The following is a 22,634-nucleotide window of genomic DNA, read 5'->3' on the forward strand; positions in this document are numbered from 1 at the left end:
AACCCCCATTCTCTAGTATCAGCCATGTAGTTGTTCTACGAGCGGTCATGTAGCTGTACATGGGGAAGCTATACGTAGTTACATACGTCAGATTACATTACTGGCTCCACCTCCCTGACACACAAATAAGTGAAGGAAACTCCAAGCCAGAGCAATGCCTGCTGCAGGAGTCACTGTACCACTGACATACACTACTGGTCACGTTATACAGCACCGGCATTTTCCCTGTTTCTATTCAAATGTAAGCAAATCAAGTCCAGTGAATGACCCCCAATGGTACCATGATAAGCAGTAACCTGCTAGAGGTTGGGGGAAAGAATACTAAACTACATAGACACACATCCTCTGATTAGGGGAAAATAATGATTATTTTCTTTGAGGCTAAAAATCATTTGAGAAATATGTCTCCCAAATATGTGCTGTAAGGAATCAGACTGCAGCTGAACAGAAACTTAGTTGCCCTCACGTTCCTCTTTCCAGCTCCTGTGTGGTGACCCTGAGATGCGTCTGGGTGAGAACGGCAACATCAGAGAACATCCATTCTTCACGGGAATCGATTGGGAGAAGTTAGAACATCTGCAGGACCCATTCACTCCCAGCTTCTCCCTGCAGCCACCACAGTGAAGGTAACATCACTTCCCCAGGTGCAGGAGGTATAACATCATCTCACACAGGAGCAGCCGATACCTCCATCAGTAGCCACAGAACAACTTCCAGCTTCCAGAAGAACACCTGGCTTCTCCGTCAGCCCGAATTACACAAGGTGGCAGAACATCGCCCCTCAACTAACAACTACGGTATGTTCTCCAACGCCCATCAAGTACTGGAGACCGAGAGACCGGAACATCAAATCTCTTCCTGATTGGGTAAGTACGATCCAACCCATATTATGCGCAATGTTTGGTTTCTGCACATGTGATCACATCGCAGAACAACGAACACCTCTGCTGATTGCAGAGGTGCTTGCGGTGTAGAGCAGCCAGCGATCACAAATGGAGGCAGGGGGTGGAATGCACCTCCTCCTGCATTTGCATTGCTTGAGGATCCCACATGATAAGCTGCTGTGAGCAGCTTATCATGTGCAATCCAAACTGAATCAGGGGCGAAATGTAATAGGGTGCGATTTTTTAGACATGTGCGATTTTTGGTCAAAAACGGCCGAAATCGCACATTTTCCGAAAATCGCACATTTAATAGGTTAAAAATCGCGGTAAAAAGCGCACTTTTTACCGCGAAATCGCACATTTTAAAGATGCGATTTTCAGTCACACTGAAAATCGCATCCAGATGTTTTCCCATAGGAAACTATAGAACTCGCATATGTAATAGGATGCGAGTTCTAAAGTCGCATATGGGACCTTACCAAAAAACGCAAAAAAAATAGACCAGCTTCTTGCTGGCGATTTTTACAGAACCATGCACAAATCTGTGTGATCTGTGCATGGTTCTGTCCAAAAAAAGGCTAAAAGTTAAAGTAAAAAAAAAAAACGGCGTGGGGTCCCCCCTCCAGAGCATAACCAGCCCCGGGCTGAAAGAGCCGGTCCTGGTTTCATAAAATCACAGGAACAAACAAGTTGGGGTTCCGTGCATTTTATAAAACCAGCACCAGGCTCAAGGGCCGGTCCTGGTTCCCAAAATACGGGGGACAAAATGACTAGGGGTCCCCCGTATTTCAAGAACCAGCACCGGGCCCAACCAGCCAGCAGGGTAATGCCACAGCCGGGGGGAGACTTTTTATACAAGTCCCCCCGGCCAAAGCATTTAGCCCTCTGACCGGTCAGCATGGGCAGGGGTCCTGGGGGAGTGGGGACCCCCCCAAAGAAGGGGTCCCCCCCCTCCAGAACTTACCAGCCCATGCTGAAGCCCGGGGCTGTCCTCGATGCCCCTGGGCGGTGGGCATCGAGCTGATATTTGGTGTAAAAAAATAGATAAACTATTGTTTTTTACTGTGGCACTACAAGTGCCAGCAAGCCTCCCCAGCAAGCTGGGACTTGGAGAACCACAAGTCCCAGCCTGCTGGGCATTAAAGGGCCCGCTGGCACTTGTAGTTCCACAGTTAAAAAAATAGTGCACAAAACACACTGACACACATTTTAAATAAAACTTTAATACACCCATTACACACATACTAATACTTACCTATCTTCTTCCCGTAGGTAGCCCTGGTCCTGATGTCCTCCGGTCCTGTGTCGGCGTTCCTCTTCATGTCGACGTCCTTCTTGAAGTCGACGTCCCTGTCGGCGATGGCGTCCGGTGTCCGGGTCCGACGAAATCCATGGAGGAAGCTGTGGAAGGAAACCATACTCACCTGTCCCAGCGCGACGTAGTCCAGGTAAGGGTCTTGGAAAAAAAACAAACCGACACCCGAATCCAAGCGGACACGACGGAGACGCACGGTGTTTACATCGTGCGGCTCCGCCTCCCGAATGCCGCTATTGGCCGCCTTGCGGCCAATCAGGAGCCGCTAGGCCGCAAGGCGGCCAATAGCGGCATTCGGGAGGCGGAGCCGCACGATGTAAACAAACACACGTGCGTCTCCGTCGTGTCCGCTTGGATTCGGGTGTCGGTTTGTTTTTTTTCCAAGACCCTTACCTGGACTACGTCGCGCTGGGACAGGTGAGTATGGTTTCCTTCCACAGCTTCCTCCATGGATTTCGTCGGACCCGGACACCGGACGCCATCGCCGACAGGGACGTCGACTTCAAGAAGGACGTCGACATGAAGAGGAACGCCGACACAGGACCGGAGGACATCAGGACCAGGGCTACCTACGGGAAGAAGATAGGTAAGTATTAGTATGTGTGTAATGGGTGTATTAAAGTTTTATTTAAAATGTGTGTCAGTGTGTTTTGTGCACTATTTTTTTAACTGTGGAACTACAAGTGCCAGCGGGCCCTTTAATGCCCAGCAGGCTGGGACTTGTGGTTCTCCAAGTCCCAGCTTGCTGGGGAGGCTTGCTGGCACTTGTAGTGCCACAGTAAAAAACAATAGTTTATCTATTTTTTTACACCAAATATCAGCTCGATGCCCACCGCCCAGGGGCATCGAGGACAGCCCCGGGCTTCAGCATGGGCTGGTAAGTTCTGGAGGGGGGGGGACCCCTTCTTTGGGGGGGTCCCCACTCCCCCAGGACCCCTGCCCATGCTGACCGGTCAGAGGGCTAAATGCTTTGGCCGGGGGGACTTGTATAAAAAGTCTCCCCCCGGCTGTGGCATTACCCTGCTGGCTGGTTGGGCCCGGTGCTGGTTCTTGAAATACGGGGGACCCCTAGTCATTTTGTCCCCCGTATTTTGGGAACCAGGACCGGCCCTTGAGCCTGGTGCTGGTTTTATAAAATGCACGGAACCCCAACTTGTTTGTTCCTGTGATTTTATGAAACCAGGACCGGCTCTTTCAGCCCGGGGCTGGTTATGCTCTGGAGGGGGGACCCCACGCCGTTTTTTTTTTTAATTTTATTTTTTTACCCAAAATCGCATATATGAAAATGCGCACATTTTCATGACTGAAAATGCGCACATTTTCATGACTGGAAATCGCGGCAAATCGCATTTTTTGCCGCTAATTCGCATCTCATTACATATGCGAATTCGCGGCAAAAAACGCGATTTTTAAAGGTGCGATTTCTGGCGAGTTTGGAACTCGTCCAAAAATCGCACCCTATTACATTTCGCCCCAGGCATCTTCTAAAAATGTATATAAAATATAACATCAATGGCGAGGGTTTGGCTGGATTATTTAGGGAGGACGGAGGCCAGAACTGATGTTATATCTTATATACATTTAAGCTGCAACGCAAAGTTTCCTTTGTCTCGCAAGCCGACCTACAACTGCAAGCCTGAGAGAGATGAGACTTACTCAGGCTGCAGTCGCAGCGTCACAGCCACCGATGGTCCTGATGTTTTTCTAAACTGCAATCGCAGTTTGTTATGATCACAAATGGAGGCAGGGGGTGGAATGCACCTCCTCCTGCGTTTGCACTGCTTAAGGATTGAGGATTAAGCATTATACACATACCACCCCAGGGCCAATAGCCTAACAGCGCACCCCTACTCTCTACTGCCTTACCATCGCTCGCACCACCCCCCATCATCCATGCCCACACTGCTGCTCTCTCTAACTCCCCCCTCAGCTTCTCTGTCCTCACCCTCTCTGCCCTCGCCCACTCTCTAACTCCCCCCTCAGCGTCTCTGCCCCCACCCTCTCTCTAACTCCCCCCTCAGCGTCTCTGCCCTCACCCTCTCTCTCTAACTCCCCCCTCAGCGTCTCTGCCCTCACCCTCTCTCTCTAACTCCCCCCTCAGCCTCTCTGCCCTCACCCACTCTCTAACTCCCCCCTCTCTCTAACTCCCCCCTCAGTGTCTCTGCCCTCACCCTATCTCTCTAACTCCCCCCTCAGCCTCTCTGCCCTCACTAACTCTCTAACTCCCCCCTCAGCGTCTCTGCCCTTACCCTCTCTCTAACTCCCCCCTCAGCGTCTCTGCCCTCACCCTCTCTCTAACTCCCCCCTCAGCCTCTCTGCCCTCACTAACTCTCTAACTCCCCCCCTCAGTGTCTCTGCCCTCACCCACTCTCTAACTAACCCCTCAGCGTCTCTGCCCTCACCCTCTCTCTAAACCCCCCCCCCAGCCTCTCTGCCATCACCCACTCTTTAACTCCCCCTTCAGTGTCTCTGCCCTCACCCACTCTCTAACTCCCCCCCCTCAGCGTCTCTGCCCTCACCCTCTCTCTAACTCCCCCCTCAGCGTCTCTGCCCTCACCCTCTCTGCCCTTGCCCACTCTCTAACTCCCCCCACAACGTCTCTGCCCTCACCCTCTCTCTAACTCCCCCCTCAGCGTCTCTGCCCTCACCCTCTCTCTAACTCCCCCCCCCTCAGCCCTCACTAACTCTCTAACTCCCCCCTCAGCGTCTCTGCCCTCACCCTCTCTAACTCCCCCCTCAGCCTCTCTGCCCTCACTCTCTCTCTAACTCCCCCCTCAGCCTCTCTGCCCTCACTAGCTCTCTAACTCCCCCCTCAGCATCTCTGCCCTCACCCTCTCTGCCCTTGCCCACTCTCTAACTCCCCCCACAGCGTCTCTGCCCTCACCCTCTCTCTAACTCCCCCCACAGCGTCTCTGCCCTCACCCTCTCTCTAACTCCCCCCCTCAGCCCTCACTAACTCTCTAACTCCCCCCTCAGCGTCTCTGCCCTCACCCTTTCTCTAACTCCCCCCTCAGCCTCTCTGTCCTCACCCTCTCTCTAACTCCCCCCTCAGCCTCTCTGCCCTCACTAACTCTCTAACTCCCCCCTCAGCTTCTCTGCCCTCACCCTCTCTCTCTAACTCCCCCCTCACCCTCTCTCTAACTCCCCCCACAGCATCTCTGCCCTCACCCTCTCTCTCTAACTCCCCCCTCAGCCTCTCTGCCCTCACTAACTCTCTAACTCCCCCCTCAGCGTCTCTGCCCTCACCCTCTCTCTAACTCCCCCCTCAGCGTCTCTGCCCTCACCCTCTCTCTAAACCCCCACCCCCCTCAGCCTCTCTGCCATCACCCACTCTTTAACTCCCCCCTCAGTGTCTCTGCCCTCACCCACTCTCTAACTCCCCCCCTCAGCGTCTCTGCCCTCACCCTCTCTCTAACTCCCCCCTCAGCGTCTCTGCTCTCACCCTCTCTGCCCTTGCCCACTCTCTAACTCCCCCCACAACGTCTCTGCCCTCACCCTCTCTCTAACTCCCCCCTCAGCGTCTCTGCCCTCACCCTCTCTCAAACTCCCCCCCCTCAGCCCTCACTAACTCTCTAACTCCCCCCTCAGCGTCTCTGCCCTCACCCTCTCTCTAACTCCCCCCTCAGCCTCTCTGCCCTCACCCTCTCTCTAACTCCCCCCTCAGCCTCTCTGCCCTCACCCACTCTCTAACTCCCCCCTCAGCATCTCTATCCTCACCCTCTCTGCCCTTGCCCACTCTCTAACTCCCCCCACAGCGTCTCTGCCCTCACCCTCTCTCTAACTCCCCCCTCAGCGTCTCTGCCCTCACCCTCTCTCTAACTCCCCCCTCAGCGTCTCTGCCCTCACCCTCTCTCTAAACCCCCACCCCCCTCAGCCTCTCTGCCATCACCCACTCTTTAACTCCCCCCTCAGTGTCTCTGCCCTCACCCACTCTCTAACTCCCCCCCTCAGCGTCTCTGCCCTCACCCTCTCTCTAACTCCCCCCTCAGCGTCTCTGCTCTCACCCTCTCTGCCCTTGCCCACTCTCTAACTCCCCCCACAACGTCTCTGCCCTCACCCTCTCTCTAACTCCCCCCTCAGCGTCTCTGCCCTCACCCTCTCTCAAACTCCCCCCCCTCAGCCCTCACTAACTCTCTAACTCCCCCCTCAGCGTCTCTGCCCTCACCCTCTCTCTAACTCCCCCCTCAGCCTCTCTGCCCTCACCCTCTCTCTAACTCCCCCCTCAGCCTCTCTGCCCTCACCCACTCTCTAACTCCCCCCTCAGCATCTCTATCCTCACCCTCTCTGCCCTTGCCCACTCTCTAACTCCCCCCACAGCGTCTCTGCCCTCACCCTCTCTCTAACTCCCCCCTCAGCGTCTCTGCCCTCACCCTCTCTCTAACTCCCCCCCTCAGCCCTCACTAACTCTCTAACTTCCCCCTCAGCCTCTCTGTCCTCACCCTCTCTCTAACTCCCCCCTCAGCCTCTCTGCCCTCACTAACTCTCTAACTCCCCCCTCAGCTTCTCTGCCCTCACCCTCTCTCTCTAACTCCCCCCTCACCCTCTCTCTAACTCCCCCCTTAGCATCTCTGCCCTCACCCTCTCTCTAACTCCCCCCTCAGCCTCTCTGCCTTCACTAACTCTCAAACTCCCCCCTTAGCTTCTCTGCCCTCACCCTCTCTCTCTAACTCCCCCCTCAGCTTCTCTGCCCTCACCCTCTCTCTCTAACTCCCCCCTCACCCTCTCTCTAACTCCCCCCTCAGCGCCTCTGCCCTCACCCTCTCTCTCTAACTCCCCCCTCAGCCTCTCTGCCCTCACCCACTCTCGAACTCCCCCCTCTCTCTAACTCCCCCCTCATTGTCTCTGCCCTCACCCTCTCTCTCTAACTCCCCCCTCAGCCTCTCTGCCCTCACTAATGGGGAGATTCTCTAAGAATCTCCGCCCCCCTTCGCCACGCATCGCATATTTAATTATCGCATATGCTGTAACATATGCGATAATTAAGGCAAAGGACAGCTCTTGCGTTAAGAGCTGTCCTTTGCGGTGAGAGTCGCCGGGTCCCAGCAGGTCCCGGCGGCTCTCCCCTCCCTCCCACACCCGGCGCTGCTGCTGCTGCGCCGGGCTCTCCTCCTCCCTGCACCCGGAAGAGGATTAGTGCAGGGAGGAGGTTACAGGTCCGGGCAGCACTGCGCTGTGCTGCCCGGACACAGGTGAGGGGGCGATGCGGGGCGGCGGGGGGTAGGCGGGGGCGGCGGAGAGTTGCGATAGAAGCCCATTGGCTTCTATGGGGCATCGCCAGATTTTTCTGGCGATGCCCCCCGCCGCGATAACCCGGCGGGGGGATGCTTACAGCATCCCAAAATGCGGTAAAAACCCAGATAACAGGGTTTTTACCGCATTTTTAGCTTAGAGAATCCCGCCCTGACTCTCTAACTCCCCCCTCAGCATCTCTGCCCTCAACGTCTCTCTAACTCCCCCCTCAGCGTCTCTGCCCTCACCCTCTCTCTAACTCCCCCCTCAGCCTCTCTGCCCTCACTAACTCTCTAACTCCCCCCTCAGCGTCTCTGCCCTCACCCTCTCTCTAACCCCCCCCTCAGCCTCTCTGCCATCACCCACTCTCTAACTCCCCCCTCAGTGTCTCTGCCCTCACCCACTCTCTAACTCCCCCCTCAGCGTCTCTGCCCTCACCCTCTCTCTAACTCCCCCCCACCTCAGTGTCTCTGCCCTCACCCTCTCTCTCTAACTCCCCCCCTCAGAGTCTCTGCCCTCACCCTCTATCTCCCCCCTCAGCGTTAATGCCCTCACCCTCTCTCTAACTCCCCCCTCAGCTCTAACTCTCTAACTCCCCCCTCAGCATCTCTGCCCTTACCCTCTCTCTCTAACTCCCCCCTCACCCTCTCTCTAACTCCCCCCTCAGCGTCTCTGCCCTCACCCTCTCTCTCTAACTCCACCCTCAGCCTCTCTGCCCTCACCCACTCTCTAACTCCCCCCTCTCTCTAACTCCCCCCTCAGTGTCTCTGCCCTCACCCTCTCTCTCTAACTCCCCCCTCAGCCTCTCTGCCCGCACTAAATCTCTAACTCCCCCCCTCAGCGTCTCTGCCCTCACCCTCTCTCTAACTCCCCCCCCTCAGTGTCTCTGCCCTCACCCTCTCTATAACTCCCCCCCTCAGAGTCTCTGCCCTCACCCTCTATCTCCCCCCTCAGCGTTAATGCCCTCACCCTCTCTCTAACTCCCCCCTCAGCATCTCTGCCCTCACCTTCACTCTAACTCCCCCTCAGCCTCTCTGCCCATACCCACTCTCTAACTCCCCCTTCAGCGTCTCTGCCCTCACCCTCTCTCTAACTCCCAAATCAGCGTTTCTGACCTCTCCCTCTCTCTAACTCCACCCTCAGCGTCTCTGCCCTCACCCTCTCTCTAACTCCCCCCTCAGCCCTCACTAACTCCCCCCTCAGCGTCTCTGCCCTCACCCTCTCTCTAACTCCCCCCTCAGCCTCTCTGCCCTCACTAACTCTCTAACTCACCCCTCAGCGTCTCTGCCCTCACCCTCTCTCTAACTCCCCCCTCAGCGTCTCTGCCCTCACGCTCTCTCTAACCCCCCGTCAGCCTCTCTGCCATCACCCACTCTCTAACTCCCCCCTCAGTGTCTCTGCCCTCACCCAATCTCTAACTCCCCCCCTCAGCATCTCTGCCACCCTCTCTCTAACTCCCCCCCCTCAGTGTCTCTGCCCTCACCCTCTCTATAACTCCCCCCTCAGAGTCTCTGCCCTCACCCTCTATCTCCCCCCTCAAATGGTGTCTGCAGCGCTTAAGTGGGGAGGCGTCATGTAAAAAGCAACCCTAAATGAGACGAAAACGCATCCCAAGGATTGGTCTGTCCATCAAGTACTGGAGACCGAGAGACCGGAACATCAACTCTCTAAAGCCTCTTAAAATCTGAGCACTTTAGCCAGGTTGACAAAGCCGGCCTGAGCGCTGGAAAACGCGTTTCCAAAGGATTCCTGCCTCATCTGTGACACCAACCTGCTGCACATCTGTGATACCAACTTGCTGCATGTCTGCACTTTAAACATACTGACAGCCTGCCTAAATCATCGCTCCCCAGCAATGCTATGACTGCCAGCTGCATGCGGCTGTCACCACGTGAGAGTGTACAGGACACTGACCTAGGAAGAACGTAGATCAGCTTGTGCTAACGGTACGGTCGTAGCAGTCCGGGACCATGGACCATCGGCTTCTCCACACAGTAAGGTACTCCTGGTACCTCAACACACAGGACACATGTCACATGCTCTAACTTTCTATCTATAACGTGCAATACATCGCGCGTATCAAGTGTAGTCCAAAAATTAAGCCGGCCTGCGACTGCAAGCCTGAGTAAGAGGAGACTTACTTAGGCTTTAGTCGTAGAGGGTGAACGTGACCGATGGTCGCAGTGTCCTTGTAAACTGCCATTGCATCGCAGTTTGATATGATCACAAATGCCGGCAGGGGGTAGTATTTACCTCCTCCTGCATTTGCATTGCTTGAGGATCCCACGTGATAAGCTGCTGTTAACAGCTTATCATATGTGACCTAAGCTGAATTTATATAAAATATAAAATCAAAGGCGAGGAATTGGCTGGCAACTTGGGGCGGATGGAGGCCAGAACTGATTTTATATTTTATATAAAAATACATTTACGCTGCAAGGTGAAGTTCCTTCGCCTTGCAAGCCAGCCTGCGACTGCAAGACTGAGTAAGGGGAGACTTACTTAAGCTGTAGCCATAGAGGGACACTGCAACCGATGGTCACAATGTCCCTCTAAACTGCCATTGCATCGCAGTTTGATTTGATCACAAATGCCGGCAACGGGTGGTATGCACCTCCTCCTGCATTTGCATTGTTTGAGGATCCCACATGATAAGCTGCTTATCATTTGCGACCCAAGAATAGAATAGAATAGAATCAACTTTATTGGCCATGTGTGCTTGCGCACACTAGGATTTTTTGGGGGATTTACAGTGCAGCATCAAGCATGGATAAGGGGGGGGGGAGGCATTACATACATTACATTGGGCCTTATTCTGGTCTGTGCGTACTTTCCTGAATTCTTACGGATGGCGTTTTTTAGCCGTCTGCGCATGCGTGGGCAACGCTATGCGCATGTGCCATGCATGGTCTCCGTACTTGTTCTCACTAATACCGTACAGAAATGTGCACAGCAATCACTCTGGAAATATGGGCGTCTTATGGGAGTCATTCGGTACTACACAGGGGCGTAGTTTCAAAGTGGGCTAAACTGGGCGTAAACATGGGCGTACACGAGGGAGTGCACTCATTCTGGTAGCCGTGCATGCGGACAGCACACCGAATGCACGCGAACCAAAAGGCTAGAAATATGCAGTGTTCATAAGCAAGTATTTCTTTGCGGACACCACTCGGTCATGCGCTAGGCAATCGGAACGCCTAATCACTACGGGCGCACCTCAACCAATGTCAGCTGAACACAATACAATCCACTCCTTTACTCATTAATCATTAATTACACTCTTCTCATTGCTTCAATTGGAACCATTGCAGCTTAAATGGACCATTACTAAACACACACATATATGCTGCAGTTTGGACACACATTTACACTGCAACCAATGGACAGAACTTACTATCACTAATATAAATATACATGTCACTTCTACATTTACCAATTAAACCACACATTTGGGGATGTAAATACACCGCATGGGCGCGTACGGGCAGGTTCCCGTCCGTTCTGACGAGGTAAGACCGTGCAGAATATGTGTGTTTCCACCGCACACGCAAGGTTTGGATGTCGTCCGTAAATACGCCCTGTTGTTCCAGTGTGAGTCCGTCCGTATGTGGAGGTCCGGTGGGCGTTTCTTCGGACGATGACCGCACAGCGTGGCGTGCGGCCCGCTCCGAAAGATTTCGGGAATGTACGCACCGACCAGAATAACCTCCATTGAGACATTACATGCGGGGACCACATTTTTAAAGGGCAAAATTCGCCCTGCCCCTCTAGCAGCGCCCCACTTAAACAGCCTCATGGGGAAGCCCAGCGCCGCTGTAGACGGCGATACCCGGCACTTACAAGGCAGTGGAGCGACTTCGGAGGGGCCAGGCCTGCCCCCTTTGATGATGGCGGCGGCTGGACCCGCACCCTTTGATGACATTTTTTTAAAAATATTTATTTTTTACACTGACACTTGCACGGATCTGAATGATCCATGTAGGCTTCTGCTGATACAAATTAGTATTTAATGGCTGATAAATACAAATTCGTATTGAAAAAATACGTATGCATACAACATCAGTAAAATATGAGAAAAAAAAAGAAAACAAAACTTCCCCTCTGGTAATATCCACCCACTATTATTGCTTAGCACAAATCTCTGCGTGTATATGTGCTCCCCATGGAAGATCGACACCAGCAAAGTTGCTTAGCAAAATTGCTTAGAAAAATTGCTTAGCACAGATCTCTACGTGTGTATGCCCCTTTACTCAGGCTGCAGTCGCAAAGGGTCACAGCCACCGATGGTCCCGATGTTCTTCTAAACTGCAATCACAGTTTGATACAATGGCAAATGGAGGCAGGGGGTGGAATGCACCTCCTCCTGCATTTGCATTGCTTAAGGATTGCACATGATAAACTATTGCAAGCAGCTTATCATATGCAATCCAAACTGAGAGCCTGATTCAGACCTGTTCTCTATGCTGGGAAATAAATGGTGTCTGCAGCGCTTAAGTGGGGAGGCGTCCTGTAAAAAGCAACCCTGAGTGCGGCGAAACGCATCCCAAGGATTGGTCTGTCCATCAAGTACTGGAGACCGAGAGACCGGAACATCAACTCTCTAAAGCCTCTTAAAATCTGAGCACTTTAGCCAGGTTGACAAAGGATTCCAAAGGATTCCCGCCTCATCTGTGACACCAACCTGCTGCACATCTGTGATACCAACTTGCTGCATGTCTGCACTTTAAACGTACTGACAGCCTGCCTAAATCATCGCTCCCCAGCAATGGCTATGACTGCCAGCTGCATGCGGCTGTCACCACGTGAGAGTGTACAGGACACTGACCTAGGAAGAACGTAGATCAGCTTGTGCGAACGGTACGGCCGTAGCAGTCCGGGACCATGGACCATCGGCTTCTTCACACAACAAGGTACTCCTGGTACCTCAACACACAGGACACATGTCACATGCTCTAACTTTCTATCTATAACGTGCAATACATCGCGTGCATCAAGTGCAGTCCAAAAATTAAACCGGCCTGCGACTGCAAGCCTGAGTAAGAGGAGACTTACTTAGGCTGTAGTCATAGAGGGTGAACATGACCGATGGTCGCAGTGTCCTTGTAAACTGCCATTGCATCGCAGTTTCATATGATCACAAATGTCGGCAGGGGGTGGTATGCACCTCCTCCTGCATTTGCATTGCTTGTGGATCCCACGTGATAAGCTGCTGTGAGCAGCTTATCATATGTAACCCAAGCTGAATTTATATAAAATATAAAATCAAAGGCGAGGAATTGGCTGGCAACTTGGGGCGGATGGAGGCCAGAACTGATTTTATATTTTGTATAAATATACATTTACGCTGCAAGGTGAAGTTCCTTCGCCTTGCAAACCAGCCTGCGACTGCAAGACTGAGTAAGGGGAGACTTACTTAAGCTGTAGCCATAGAGGGACACTGCAACCGATGGTCACAATGTCCCTCTAAACTGCCATTGCATCGCAGTTTGCTTTGATCACAAATGCCGGCAAGGGGTGGTATGCACCTCCTCCTGCATTTGCATTGCTTGAGGATCCCACATGATAAGCTGCTTATCATTTGCGACCCAAGAATAGAATAGAATAGAATTAACTTTATTGGCCATGTGTGCTTGCGCACACTAGGAATTTTTTGGGGATTTACAGTGCAGCATCAAGCATGGATAAGGGGGGGGGGGGGGGGCATTACATACATTACATTGAGACATTACATGCGGGGACCACATGTCCGACGAGCAGCACAGCGCATAGGCAGCCATCAGTGGCGCCACTGGTCTCTGCAGCAGCCAGGTAGGTAACGATATAAGTAGTGTTCCCGCTAGGCTGCTTTAGCTCTAGCAGCGCCCCGCTAAAACAGCCTCACGGGGAAGCAAAGTGCCGCCGTAGATGGCGATGCCCAGCCCTTCCTCAGCAGCACACCGACTTCGGAGGGGCCGGGCCCGCCCCCTTTGGTGACGGCGGTGGCCGGGCCCGCCCCCCTTGATGACGGCAGCGGACCGGGCATGCCCCTCTTGTGACATTGGCGGCCCGGTCCGCCCCCGGCGCCCTGCCCTCTCTAACTGCTAGAGTGAACACTAATAAGCAGGGACAGTACAGTTTTCACACAGGGAACACATACCTGCCGAGCTGCACAGCACCTAGGCAGCCATCAGCGGCACCACTGGTCGTTGCAGCAGCCAGGTATGTAACAATATAAGCCGGGACAGTACAGTATCACACAGGGAACACATACCCGCCGAGCTGCACAGCGCCTAGGCAGCCATATGAGGCGCCACTGGTCGCTGCGGACTCCTGCATCTGCTGATGGACAGCAGCTTGGGCCTGATCTTTTCCCTGTCCTGGCCGGAAGCCGCCTCCAGGTGCCGATGGGGGCCACCATCGCCTCGGAGGTCATCATGCCGGGAACCGTGCCTGTGGCCGGGTCCTGAGCCTATGGTGCCGTACCCGGGGGCTGAGCTGTTCGCCGCTGGCTGCGGCCTGGTCCAGTGTGGCGTCATCCAGTGCCGCATCTCCGTGCATCTCCTGCCGTTGCAGTGCGCCCGCCCCGGCCGGGGTGGGGGGGGAGTAGTCACCGTGCCGCCATCCGTCCTCCCCCTCCGCCGTCATGGTGCCCTTTCTCCGCCCCGTACCGGAAGCTCAGCTAAATTTATATAAAATATAACATCAAAGGTGAGTGATTGGCTGGCAACTTGGGGCGGATGGAGGCCAGAACTGATGTTATATTTTATATAAATATACACTTACGCTGCAAGGTGAAGTTTTCTTCACCTCGCAAGCCAGCCTGCGACTGCAAGACTGAGTAAGATGAGACTTACTTAAGCTGTAGTCGTATAGGAACACCCCGACCAATGGTCGCAATGACCCGCTACACTGCCATTGCATCGCAGTTTGATATGATCACAAATGCCAGCAGGGGGTGGTAAGCACATCCTCCTGCATTTGCATTGCTTGAGGATCCCACATGATCAGCTGCTGTGAACAACTTATCATATGTGACCCAAGCTGAATTTATATAAAATATAACATCAAAGGCTGGCAACTTGGGGCGGATGGAGGCCAGAACTGATGTTATATTCTCTATAAATATACATTTACACTGCATGGTGAAGTTATCTCCCCATGTGACTCCAATATCTTCGGCCACTTAAAAAACAAACACTTAAAGGTGAACGGTTCACCTGTGACAAGGAGGTGCAGGAGACCGTGGAAACCTGGATTCATCAGCAACCAAGGAGTTTCTACACTGAATCCATCCACTCCCTTGTTACGCGCTGGATCATTGCATCAATGTCAATTATGTGTAGTTGTAATGTTACACATGAACTGTAATTAAATATTCTTTGATTAAAATATTGTTTACATACAACCGTAGTCTCCCTTTTCATTTGGGCACACCTTATATATGGTCTGTAGACCCCATTTTCTATGCAGATGTCATTTGTTCAGTATGTAAATGGTAGTGTCTACAAAACTCCTATGGACAAATCTCTACTTACATTCCAGCAAATGTGAATGTAAAACTCATTATGGCCCTTATTCTGGTTGCCACGCAGGGAACGGTGGTGGCACTGTGCATACGCAACCAGGACAGCGGGCGGGGGTGGCCCCATTAGCATATGGGAGTGTTTCATGGACGTTCCTATAAGAACTCAGGCGTTCTCATGCTAATGAGGCCATGATGCGGGGGGTGGGCAGCTGCTGATATCACCGGATGTCAGCTGCCCCCCCATTTCCTTCCCAGTGTGCCCACATATGTAAGTGCCTTGAAAGTCACTTTTATTTGCATGCACGCACCACATCCTTCAATGGTCGGCAACCATCAAAAGATGTGGCCGTTCCCCCCTGGCCTGTGAATGGATGTTACTTTGTGGATGTTACTGCAACAGCCAACCATTCACAAGGCGGGCTTTGGTGTAATCACAACGCTGCAAATTTACAGCCTTGCGAATCAACCAGAATAATCCCCTATATGTAAATTACAAGACAGGAAGTGATCACATACTCACCTGCTATTAAATGGTGCCCTCCGGGATACCAGGTGTAGGGGGTGCGGGAATTCCAGCAGATGTAACGGGATGCACTATTGGAAGTCAGAACATCGCCTCTAAATTCCGGAGTCCCCTGTGCATTCCGGGAGTGCGGACCAGCATGGATTGGAGTCTATGAAAAGGGGGGAATCACTGATATAATTTCTCTGACTGAGCCCTGAAATGTCTTTTTCGCAATTATCATACATTAAATGCTGTTAAATCTATGTATTACATGACATGCAAATAATAGTAAAGCGTGGAGCAGATACTGTAAAAAACAATATATGTAATTCAACGTAGTGGAACGATCACATTGTAAATAAGCTGGAAACTGATTATAGCCACCGGCCAATGTAACAGGTGAAGAATAGTCAGTGCGACGAGCTGACGCCTGGGAACCGTGTAATGTATATTGAGCTCTGTAAGTACCCACCTGAAGTAGCCCAAGTAGCCCAACCCTGAGAGGGAGAGTGATCAGATAGTATACAGGGCATTCCGGGGGAAATACAGAAACCAGGGTCTCCTTATAGAACAGATGCTAAACCAACTAAAATACTGATTTATTAGAAGATGATTATAATACAGTTCCTCCATCCGGTGCGTTGTCGGCCGCTGGAGGCGGCATTTCAGCTCACACCGGCCGGGGAGGGACGGGCTGAAATAAGTGACCAGTGGCTGTGCGTGGCTAAACCTAATGAGCACAAACAGCGTGATAAAATACATCAATAGAGTATCACCCCATCTCCTTGGGGCTAATTCAGACCTGATCACGTGGCTGCGAATTTGCATATCAGCCGATTCTTCATAAACTGCACATGCGCACGGCCCCTAGTACCCATTCCAAGTCCTTCTATTCCATTCCAGACTCTTCACCCACTCTACTATTGTAGCAGCATCCTCCTCTCCCCCCGATGTCAGCCTGCCCACCTACACCCCTGCTCTAGCAGCATCCTCCTCTCCCCCCATGTCAGCCTGCCCACCTACACCCCTTCTCTAGCAGCATCCCCCTCTCCCCCCATGTCAGCCTGCCCACCTACACCCCTGCTCTAGCAGCATCCTCCTCTCCCCCCATGTCAGCCTGCCCACCTAAACCCCTGCTCCAGCAGCATCCTCCTATCCCCCCATGTCAGCCTGCCCACCTACACCCCTGCTCTAGTAGCATCCTCCTCTCCCCCCCCATGTCAGCATGCCCACCTACAACCCTGCTCTAGCAGAATCCTCCTCTCCTCCCCTGTGGCAGCCTGCCCACCTACACCCCTGCTCTAGCAGCATCCTCCTCTCCCCCAATGTCAGCCTGCCCACTGACACCCCTGCTCTAGCAGCATCCTCCTCTCCCCCCATGTCAGCCTGCCCACCTACACCCCTGCTCTAGCAGCATCCTCCTCTCCCCCCATGTCAGCCTGCCCACCTACACCCCTGCTCTAGCAGCATCCTCCTCTCCCCCCATGTCAGCGTGCCCATCTACACCCCTGCTCTAGCAGCAGCCTCCTCTCCCCCCATGTCAGCCTGCCCACCTACACCGCTGCTCTAGCAGCATCATCCTCTCCCCCCATGTCAGCCTGCCCACCTACACCGCTGCTCTAGCAGCATCCTCCTCTCCCCCCATGTCAGCCTGCCCACCTACACCCCTGCTCTAGCAGCATCCTCCTCTCCCCCCATGTCAGCCTGCCCACCTACACCCCTGCTCTAGCAGCATCCTCCTCTTCCCCCATGTCAGCCTGCCCACCTACACCCCTGCTCTAGCAGCATCCTCCTCTCCCCCCATGTCAGCCTGCCCACCTACACCCCTGCTCTAGCAGCATCCTCCTCTCCCCCCATGTCAGCCTGCCCACCTACACCCCTGCTCTAGCAGCATCCTCCTCTCCCCCCATGTCAGCCTGCCCACCTACACCCCTGCTCTAGCAGCATCCTCCTCTCCCCCCATGTCAGCCTGCCCACCTACACCGCTGCTCTAGCAGCATCCTCCTCTCCCCCCCATGTCAGCCTGCCCACCTACACCCCTGCTCTAGCAGCATCCTCCTCTCCCCCATGTCAGCCTGCCCACCTACACCCCTGCTCTAGCAGCATCCTCCTCTCCCCCCATGTCAGCCTGCCCACCTACACCCCTGCTCTAGCAGCATCCTCCTCTCCCCCCATGTCAGCCTGCCCACCTACACCCCTGCTCTAGCAGCATCCTCCTCTCCCCCCATGTCAGCCTGCCCACCTACACCCCTGCTCTAGCAGCATCCTCCTCTCCCCCCATGTCAGCCTGCCCACCTACACCCCTGCTCTAGCAGCATCCTCCTCTCCCCCGATGTCAGCCTGCCCACCTACACCCCTGCTCTAGCAGCATCCTCCTCTCCCCCCATGTCACCCTGCCCACCTACACCTCTGCTCTAGCAGCATCCTCCTCTCCCCCATGTCAGCCTGCCCACCTACACCCCTGCTCTAGCAGCAGCCTCCTCTCCCCCCATGTCAGCCTGCCCACCTACACCCCTGCTCTAGCAGCAGCCTCCTCTCCCCCCATGTCAGCCTGCCCACCTACACCCCTGCTCTAGCAGCATCCTCCTCTCCCCCCATGTCAGCCTGCCCACCTACATCCCTGCTCTAGCAGCATCCTCCTCTCCCCCATGTCAGCCTGCCCACCTACACCCCTGCTCTAGCAGCATCCTCCTCTCCCCCCATGTCAGCCTGCCCACCTACACCCCTGCTCTAGCAGCATCCTCCTCTCCCCCCATGTCAGCCTGCCCACCTACACCCCTGCTCTAGCAGCATCCTCCTCTCCCCCCATGTCAGCCTGCCCACCTACACCCCTGCTCTAGCAGCATCCTCCTCTCCCCCCATGTCAGCCTGCCCACCTACACCCCTGCTCTAGCAGCATCCTCCTCTCCCCCCATGTCAGCCTGCCCACCTACACCCCTGCTCTAGCAGCATCCTCCTCTCCTCCCATGTCAGCCTGCCCACCTACACCCCTGCTCTAGCAGCATCATCCTCTCCCCCCATGTCAGCCTGCCCACCTACACCCCTGCTCTAGCAGCATCCTCCTCTCCCCCCATGTCAGCCTGCCCACCTACACCCCTGCTCTAGCAGCATCCTCCTCTCCCCCCATGTCAGCCTGCCCACCTACACCCCTGCTCTAGCAGCATCCTCCTCTCCCCCCATGTCAGCCTGCCCACCTACACCCCTGCTCTAGCAGCATCCTCCTCTCCCTCCATGTCAGCCTGCCCACCTACACCCCTGCTCTAGCAGCAGCCTCCTCTCCCCCCATGTCAGCCTGCCCACCTACACCCCTGCTCTAGCAGCATCCTCCTCTCCCCCCATGTCAGCCTGCCCACCTACACCGCTGCTCTAGCAGCATCCTCCTCTCCCCCATGTCAGCCTGCCCACCTACACCCCTGCTCTAGCAGTATCCTCCTCTCCCCCCATGTCAGCCTGCCCACCTACACCCCTGCTCTAGCAGCATCATCCTCTTCCCCCATGTCAGCCTGCCCACCTACACCCCTGCTCTAGCAGTATCCTCCTCTCCCCCCATGTCAGCCTGCCCACCTACACCCCTGCTCTAGCAGCATCCTCCTCTCCCCCCATGTCAGCCTGCCCACCTACACCCCTGCTCTAGCAGCATCCTCCTCTCCCCCCATGTCAGCCTGCCCACCTACACCCCTGCTCTAGCAGAATCCTCCACCCTCCCCATGTCAGCCTGCCCACCTACACCCCTGCTCTAACAGCATCCTCCTTTCCCCCATGTCAGCCTGCCCACCTACACCCCTGCTCTAGCAGCACCCTCCTCTCCCCCCATGTCAGCCTGCATACCTACACCCCTGCTCTAGCAGCATCCTCCTCCCCCCCCCCATGTCAGCCTGCCCACCTACACCCCTGCTCTAGCAGCATCATCCTCTTCCCCCATGTCAGCCTGCCCACCTACACCCCTGCTCTAGCAGCATCCTCCTCTCCCCCCATGTCAGCCTGCCCACCTACACCCCTGCTCTAGCAGCATCCTCCTCTCCCCCATGTCAGCCTGCCCACCTACACCCCTGCCTGCTCTAGCAGCATCCTCCTCTCCCCCCATGTCAGCCTGCCCACCTACACCCCTGCTCTAGCAGCATCCTCCTCTCCCCCCATGTCAGCCTGCCCACCTACACCCCTGCTCTAGCAGCATCCTCCTCTCCCCCCATGTCAGCCTGCCCACCTACACCCCTGCTCTAGCAGCATCCTCCTCTCCCCCCATGTCAGCCTGCCCACCGACACCCCTGCTCTAGCAGCATCCTTCTCTCCCCCCATGTCAGCCTGCCCACTGACACCCCTGCTCTAGCAGCATCCTCCTCTCCCCCCATGTCAGCCTGCCCACCTACACCCCTGCTCTAGCAGCATCCTCCTCTCCCCCCATGTCAGCCTGCCCACCTACACCCCTGCTCTAGCAGCATCCTCCTCTCCCCCCATGTCAGCCTGCCCACCTACACCCCTGCTCTAGCAGCATCCTCCTCTCCCCCCATGTCAGCCTGCCCACCTACACCCACCTACACCTACGCCCTAGGAGGCAGGGCGGGAGGAGGTGGGGCAGCGATGAGAGAAGAGGACAGCGGGCAGGAGGAGGCAGGTGCATCCAGCAGCTGGGCACTGTGCGGCAGGCACTGCCGCTGACCGGGGACGGTCAGGAACTGATATATGTTACTGTATATGTATGGTGAGGTTTCGAGGAAGTGACGGGGCAGCGGCCAGCAGCGGGGCAATGTGCGGCACTAAAGCATGGGGGCGGGAGAGTGTATATCTATGGTTTTACTTTTTTTTTAGTGGGCTATGAGGTGTTACCTGCAGGCGTCGTAATGGGCGTTACCTAGGTCACGTGGGTACGACCCTAATGAATCTTTTTAAAATAACTATTCACTTCTCTCAGTGTAATTGTCTGGTAGTTTATATTGCAGCAATTCACACTAAGGGCCTGATTCAGCAAGGCTCGGTAAGCAGGGGTCAACTGCTGCTTGGCGAGCTCATAACAACCATCCGAACGCTCCGTCAGTACCATGCGAGTGAGTGTACTCACACACAGCCCCTCGCACACAGCTGGGTTAAGGCTCTGGAGGGCCCAGGGGACTTTTGACAGGGGGGCCCTGAGGTCTAACATTAAAATCATATTACAAATTTGTGTGTGTGTGTATGCATGTGTGTGTGTATGCATGTTTGTGTGTGTGTATGCATGTGTGTGAATGCATGTATGTATATATGTATATATGTGTGTGTGTGCGTGTATGCATGTGTGTGAGTGTGTGTGTGTATACGTGTGTGTGTGTATGCATGTGTGTGTGTGTGTGTACACATACATATCTTTTATTGACATATTAGAGCCTGTGTGACCCAGAAATGTTGCAAATATGCTGTTTAATAAATGCAATGTAATATAATGGTTTAATACTGCAGTGCCATGCGTGGTCTGAATTCATTCCTGTCCCTCAGCAGGGGGATGTAATGGGATGCCGGCAGTCAGAATATCAATGCAGACCTCCCAATCAGTGGTGTAACTACAGAGGGTGCAGGGGATGCAACTGCTGTGGGGCACGGGGGCAATCCCCTACACCCTATTTTAAGTTGATTTTTTTTTTTAATGGGAGCAGGAAACACAGCGGCTGCAGGAGCCTATATGAGGACTAATTCTGTCACTATGGTGGGTGGGAGCAGCAGGAAGCCCAGTGGCTGCCGGCTCTCAAGAGACCAGTGGCACCGTGGCGGCATGTCACCTTACCCCCTCTCATCTGGCTGCCGGCACCTGAGGAGACATGTGAGTCACTGTGGCAGCAGGGGAAGGAGAAGACCCAGCGGCTGCAGGAGCACCGGAGGAGAAAAGTTACTGCAGCTGTGGGAGGAGGAGGAGGCCTGCGGCTGCCAGCGCTGTGAATGTAAGACCCTCCATTGCTAGTGAAATCAAGACATGCATCCTCTCCTCTTCCCCCATCACCCTCTGTAACCTCACCTCGTCACATCACCTCACCAACTCTATCCCTGCCACCCCCTCACAATCTCTCCCCTCACCCCCGTCACCTCACCCCTGACCTGCATCCTCTCTTCCCCTCATCATCCCATGTCACCTGACCACCTCTCGCCCCGTCACCTCACCCCTGACCTGCATCCTCTCCTCCCCCTCATCATCCCATGTCAGCTGACCACCTCTTGCCCCGTCACCTCACCCCTGAGCTGCATCCTCTCCTCCCCCTCATCATCCCATGTCACCTGACCACCTCTCGCCCCGTCACCTCACCCCTGACCTGCATCCTCTCCTCCCCCTCATCATCCCTAGTCACCTCACTAGCTCTCGCCCGCCCATCACCTCACCCCCTCTCTATCTCACTCCTGCTGCTCTCTGTCTCCCCCTCTCCACCTTCTCTTTTTAGCACCTGACCCACCCCCCATAGAAGCATTGTAGTGACAAAGGTGGAGGTTGGAGGCCATTTCAAGATTTTGCTATGGGGCCCTGAAAGTTCTAGTTACCCCCTGATCCCAATCATAAGTATGTGGGGCAGGCTAGCGTCAGGCTGGAAGAAAATTAGGTTTTGGCAATAGTGGCGGAGTTAGGGTTAGGCTGCGGGCAGGAGGGTTCGGCCACTAGAAAGAAGGGGGGTTAGGGTTAGGCTGTGGGGCACGAAGGTTAGGCACTAGCAAGGAGGGATAGGATGAAGGCATCTGTATTCTGACTGCCGGCATCTACACCACCAGTCATCTGCATGTATTTCATAAATAATATAAGAGTATACATACATATATATGTATATACATAGCCTATAGGGCATACACAGACACATACCATACATAGACACAGGGCATATATGTACATAAACCATACATATACACAGGGCATATATGCACATATACCATACATACACACAGGACATACACACACATACCATGCATACACATGTGACATAAACACACACTATGTTTATAAAAACACACAAGCTATAGACATTATTAAAGGAAATAAGCCCCACAAGCAATCACACCCACACTGCTGCTACCAAGACATCACAGTGCTCACTGGGCCAGCATACAGTGATGTATTAATGGTTCTTACACTCCTCACCCCACTGCCTATGCCCCTTCTGCTGGCACCAACAACAAAGCACACATACCTGGGGAGTCAGCCTCACCAGGACAGAAGCAGCTCTATCTCACAGCCCTGTGAGGTGTAGAGAG

General features: G+C 54.2%; 1 long non-coding RNA gene across 2 annotated transcripts in view; it reads right to left on the reverse strand.

Annotated features, from left to right (window-relative positions):
- The window catches only part of LOC146007647 (uncharacterized), a 34,514-nt gene extending 11,880 nt beyond the window's left edge, over positions 1 to 22,634 (reverse strand). The window contains exons 1-2 of one of the 2 annotated variants that reach the window (XR_014444371.1): positions 22,571 to 22,634; positions 15,453 to 15,606 (exon numbers count right to left, since the gene is read on the reverse strand). This is a non-coding gene — a long non-coding RNA (uncharacterized LOC146007647). The remainder of the gene's footprint in view (positions 1 to 15,452; positions 15,607 to 22,570) is intronic. The other variant, XR_014444370.1, reaches the window with a different exon arrangement.

This window comes from Crinia signifera, chromosome 6 (assembly GCF_055691185.1).
Source record: "Crinia signifera chromosome 6, ASM5569118v1, whole genome shotgun sequence".
Classification (NCBI taxonomy): Eukaryota; Metazoa; Chordata; class Amphibia; order Anura; family Myobatrachidae; genus Crinia; species Crinia signifera.